Source organism: Kryptolebias marmoratus, linkage group LG23 (genome assembly GCF_001649575.2).
Source record: "Kryptolebias marmoratus isolate JLee-2015 linkage group LG23, ASM164957v2, whole genome shotgun sequence".
Taxonomy (NCBI): domain Eukaryota; kingdom Metazoa; phylum Chordata; class Actinopteri; order Cyprinodontiformes; family Rivulidae; genus Kryptolebias; species Kryptolebias marmoratus.
Genome location: NC_051452.1, coordinates 7,082,002 through 7,088,001, shown reverse-complemented (window position 1 = coordinate 7,088,001; position 6,000 = coordinate 7,082,002). Strand labels below are relative to the sequence as shown.

The 6,000-nt window shown below is 40.9% G+C and overlaps 1 long non-coding RNA gene across 2 annotated transcripts in view; it reads left to right on the top strand.

Moving 5' to 3' along the window:
- Positions 1-6,000, top strand: part of LOC108242194 — a 249,138-nt gene that overhangs the window by 240,752 nt on the left and 2,386 nt on the right. The gene's annotated exons all lie outside the window — the stretch shown is intronic.

Sequence of the window (6,000 nt, the reverse complement as noted above, 5' to 3'; positions counted from 1 at the left end):
ATTAGATTGAAGTTCAGGTGGTAACGTCACAGGAGGGTTTGTGAGCCTGTCAACAGTAGCAAATAAAGCTCGAGCATTGTTAGTGGTTTTGTTTATGACATCTGCAAAGAAAGCCTCTCTTGCATGTTTTAGTGTTGTGTGATAGTTACGTAGTCTTTCTTTGTAGATGTCACAATAAACGTGCAGTTGAGCCTTACGCCATTTTAGTTCAGCCCTACGCAAATCATTTATTGTCTGTGCTTTCAGGTCAGATTTTAGTGGTCATGATTGCTCTGATTAGTGTTTATTTTTTTTTAGCTTTACAGATTTTAATAAGCGCCGCTGTCACTGAATGAGGCCAACAGGTTTTAAACTCTCCACAGGAGGAACGAACTCATAAAGGTTTTCTCCAAACATTTCTTTCAGCTACAGCCATGTCTATTTTTCTTCACTCGTATATTATTTATCAGGGAGAGTAACGCAGAGGGAAGCCTTTACGCAGAAATTACCGTAAACAGAATAAAAGCTGCACCACGTACAGTAAAATGAACGACTTTAAAGGCAAGAAAATGTGAAATTCTACTGAAATTAAACAACTGATCTTTGTCCAGATGAGACTTAATTTGGATCCAGACCGCTGTCCACCATTTTGGGGCCCCTCGTTTAGGTGTTCCCCTTAGTTAGTGTGTGTGTGTGTGTGTGTGTGTGATCTTTAAGATCTGCAGGTTCAAACGACTACTCTCACCACGCCTTGCTACTGAACTCACCAAGAGGTCGCTGAGACACTACAAATGTCTGCGCACAAGTGTGTGTGTGTGTGTGTGAGTGTGTGTGCAGGAGCTCCCTGATCTCCTGCTCTAATACCCCAAAGACCTTTGGTTCCTCAGCTGTAGGAGGTCCTAAACAACCAACCCACATACAAATACACACCGTGAACACATCTTCAGAAGATATCAAAGATTAGACTTCAATCGTTCTCGCCTCTTGAAGTCTTAAAGAACGAGCAGCTCATGCCAAAGGTCAGCACACACCTGGAGAGCCACAACAACATCAATATGCAGCGATCAAGTGATGAAGGTGTGAAGAGAAGATGCAGGTAAATACATTCAGAAGGAGAATAAAACTGCAGACAAAACCAACACTTAATGGAAGATCCGCAACTTGTTTGTTTGAAATCTGGAATTTATGGCGTCGGGTTTTATTGTTGAAGTTTTTAGACGAAACTTTATTTGGAAAAGTTGCGACTAACTGCCCAGAGCTAACAGAGACGAACCAGCTTAGAGCTTGTTCTGCATTTTACAGATATTTCAGTAGGTCTTGGTGCACTATTATAAGATTATAAGATGTAAAATGGCCACAAAATCTCCAAGACCCCATTTCTTACTTATTAGAAAAGAAGATGGAAATAAAACAGAAGCTTTGCCGTGATGGTTAAACCTTTCAGTTTACTGAAATCTCTGGAAGCTGTAGGTTCAGAACTGCACCCCAATATGACAATATGAAGTTTTTATACCACAGTAAAACCAGTAGGGCAGTATTTTCCTGTATTTTAGAGTTCATACTTTCTGTATTTGTTGCTGTCTACTGTTGTCAAAATGGTTTATTTTTTTCTGTGTTTGCTTGGTTAAGTTTAGTCTTTCAAATGATTTGGTTAGTTCTCCTTCACAGTAGATGGTGACATAAAAAATGTTAAAAAATCAGCCAGAATGTGGATGTTTTTATACTGGAGAAAGACTTACTTTCAGGACTTTTTCAGATACATTGATATGCAGTTCTGACATGGAGATTCTCACTCACTGTAAACAAACTCAGCTGAATCCACTAAAAGTTGCATCGAAGCTTAAATCATGACGTTGACCTTAACCAAGGTGGCCGTAGTCTGTGTAGGTAAACAAATATGGTGGAATCGGACAAGTGTAGGATCTCAGAGAAGATGTTCAGATGGAAATAAGAGTGAATCTGCTGCTAAACGCGAAAGAAAAGAAAATAGACTGCCAAGAAAAGAATAAGTGCGTACCAACACATCAAAATTGTCGGACTTCTTAATCCCAAACGGCTTTTTTGATGGCGTCACCATTGTTGACGTGATTTCAGTCACTTCGTCTGTTCCTGTAGGTAAACAAACACGTGGTAGTTGGCAGTCAGTCACAGATTTTCTAATATTTTTAACGTAAGGACATAATAACCATCGCTAAGAGGGGGAAAGCAGCAGATTTACAGATCCTCGTGATCTTCTTATGAGTACCTTTAAAATCCTGAGACTGTTTAGCCCTGAATGATGGCTTTGCCAGTCACTGGTGGATTGTAAAGTTGTTGTAATTTGTGTATTTTCAGTTGGGTTAGCATGGTATTAAGTTAAATTTGGTTGATGAAGGTAATAAAACGGACAAGTTCTTAAAACTGTTTAGGCCATAAAGTTTCTCAGTTTAGACTCGTGGCGTTTCCATCGCTCTAAATAACTTTTATTTGCAGATGTACAAATCACAGATCTTTTTTTTTTTTTTTTGCTGGTCTGAACTTTTGTGATGCCAAACTTTGCTTGGCGCAGCGTGTTGAGTAACTGATTGAGATAGGAACAGGGAGGCTTATCTCCGAACGCTTGGTGTTCGGATACGTATGATGTCCAACCAGTTCTCGTAACGCTTTCTAGGCTGCGTGAACAGATAAGCTCTGGGATCTGGAGGAGGTAGAGACGTATGCAGGTAGCAAACAAGACACAATTGAAATTGGAGTAAAAGAAAGTGCCGGTTTCTGTTTGTTCAAATGCGTGTTTATGCTATGTTCTTCCACACTAAGCCTACTTTAGCTCACCGTACTCCCTGAGCAGTGACCGGAGCACTAAGCTCCCCCCCCCATCCAAGCACTTGGAAACTGGAACGAGGCGAGGAGAATGAGGGGATGGATGGGAAAGAAAGGGTTTGGTGCAATGGGGGAGAAAAAGGATGGAGAGCAAAGAAAGAGACGACAGGAGAAGAGTGGCAGCAGAGCGAGAGAGAGACGGACAGCAGCAGCACATGGAATGGCACAAAACGGAAAGAACTGACGAACGAATGGAACCAAACAAAAGGAGGAGAAGGATTGGATTGAAGGATGAGAGGGAAGGCGAAGCTCTCCTCCCTTTTCTCTTCTCATCCCCCGTGAGAATGTGTGTATATATGTGTGTTTTCTTCCTCATCAGATCCGCCGAGCTTTTATTCCCACACAAAGATGGGACGTACCTGGCACGCAGGAACGTGAAGGAGCTGGCAGAAGTATTTGCCGGTGCGTTTGAGTAAGTGCATGTGAGGAAGAGGCACTGGCTCACCTGCCTGGCAGAGAACGATGCCTGTTAGAGGATCACCTGACTGCCTGAGATGTCCCACTTAACACGAGCGCAAACACACACTTGGGCCACTCAGCAGCAGTACTTTCTCCTGTCTTATGTCCTCACATTTCCTTGTGTTCCCCTAAGCCTTGATTCCATTTTTACCCTTGGCCTTTAGTTTAAACCCTTTTACTTAATTTAAATGCATATCGTGTTAAAATGAGAAATTACAGAGTTGTAGCCATCTCTGTAAAACCTTGAAACTAAGGTTTTATGTAATCTTGTGCAATATTGCGATATGTCACGCTCAGTATGTGTTGGGAATCTCATTTACAACCACACCTATTTTTAGCTCCATGTCTGCATATAAATAAATAGGTTTTAGTTTGTTCTGTGTTTGCTAAAGTCAGTTGGGTTGGCTCTAAAAGCTGATCTGTTGTAGATGTACATCCAGTGATTACTTTCTCCAAGTTTTGATGAAATTTGTGCAGCGGTTGGAGATACTTTGTTAAGAACCACACAAACAGACAAAAACATTATTTTCCGCCGTCTTTTCCAGAGTCTGCTCCTCTCTGGCCAGTTGAAAAACTAACCAGAAACTTCTTGAACTGAATTTAAAAAGTTCAGTTTAAGTTAGTGGAAAAGATGTAGAGGTTTTGAAGCAGCACCACTGTTAACAGTGCAAAAATGATGGATGTTCTGTTCAGCGAGTACTTTAATTTTATTTTTTTAGCATTTTATTAAGTTATTTACAGATAAATACTACAAAAAGCATAAATGAAGCTGAAGAGCAGATCATTTTATCACTTGGAAGATTAGCCCTTTACATGAGCAAAGCTGAGCAGCGGGGTTTACAATGTGAAAATAAAATAAAATTGGCTAGAAAGTCAAATTGCAAACAGCTGCAGCAGACTGATTTTTTTTTTTTTTTTGTCGCCAGAGTGAAAATGTGTCCATGCTAAAGAAATTAGAGGGGTCTGCAATGCGACACAAACAAACAATAAACAAGGAGGCAAATAAGTCGACGTACACACGAGTGCACACGCACGGACAACAAGCAGCTATGCTGCAATTAGCTTGTTTTAAAGGAAACAAATAACAGTAATTTGAACAGAACAGCATCCATAACAATTCACCCCTAGAGGGATCAGTAATTTAAACACACACACTCATGCAAACACACACTCACACTGGTGATCGGGTGTGTGCTTGCAGTCATATTTAAACACACACACACACACACACCTCCATTAAGTGTACTTGAGAGCAGCAGAGAGGGTCAGCTCAGTGTCTGAGTTATTACGCTACTTTGTTCTGCCTCAGTGGGGAGGCTGCACCCTGTACACACACACACACACAAATTATTATCAGCCATCAACACTCAAGGTGCAAATATAAAAGGCTTGCTTTGATAATGGATTGAAAGAGATGAATAAAAAAATGGGGAAAAAAGGTGGATGAATAAATGGAGGGAGAAAGGTTTTGGTCGCTGTTCCTTTTCCGTGCAGAAGTTTGCAGCTGCCTGGCTGAGCCGTCCTCCCCACCTCTCTGTCCATCCATCCGTCCATCCGTGGCGCTCAACAATGGCCGTGAAACATCTGCGGCTACCAGGTAATTACGGCTGTGTCGAAACAGTGGGCAGTGCCGCTCAGATGTGCGACGACACCCCGCAATTAGCCCCGCATCTCCATCTCCCCACCGCTCCCCTGATGACCAGAGTATTATCTCTGTGAAGAGACCTGAGAGACGGATGAGAGCGGGGAGAGAAAATAGACAGACGAGTGGTCTCAGAGGTGGGAGAAGGACTCAGTCGCTCCACCGAAACTGTCTGAATGAGAATGAATAGTTTCAGCAATAATTCCACACAAATGTGTGATTACTCTGCTCCTCGTCAACTTTTATTTGGTTTTATGAATGTTTATAAACATCTGATCTGCCTCAGAGTAAATCTATAGTTTACTCATTCTGGATCATTTCATATATACTTACAGGATGTTTTATTTTTTTGTAATTCCAGTAGAATTTGGTTTGATTTCAGCTGCTGTCATGCCATAAGGGCAGGGTTCCCAAATTTTAGAGTTGGGACTCCACTGTGGTAACTAAACCTTACGTTTGGGGGCTTAAACAATTTCCAGAAACAGAAACAAATGTAAAAATAATTTCTAATTACGTTTTACTATAATTGTTATGAGTTCAAATGTGTTATTAGTTAATAAAACTAATATAATGGTGGTTTTGTCAGTTTGACCCTTGCTTAATTGGCCTAATTGTAATGTTTGTGTACTTTAACCAAAGATAACTGGGGCTCACGAGTTTCTGCTGCTGTTAATTTGTGGTTTGGATGCTGAACAGTTTGGGAACAAATCCTATATGAAACAACATTATTCACGATCTCATGGAAGTATGAGCACGTCCGGGTTGTTCTGAGAAGGAGGGTATCAGGTTCCAGTGTTTTTGGTTCTGTTTGTTGTGGGTCTGTGGTGCAGGGTCTACTGGTTCTGAAACCTTTTTGGGTCCAGTTTGAACCTGACAGTTTCCCAATCAGTGTTACAAAGATCAGCCATAACTTTAAAGTCCTTTTCTTCTGAATAAACACCAAAACAAATGTCTGTATTCCAGAAATTCTATCCTTTGTAGATTTGTGATGTGGGTTAAAGCCAGAAAGCTTGTTTCTAAAAGAATTAACCATTTATTTTTTGTGTGATCCTTTAAAGTTT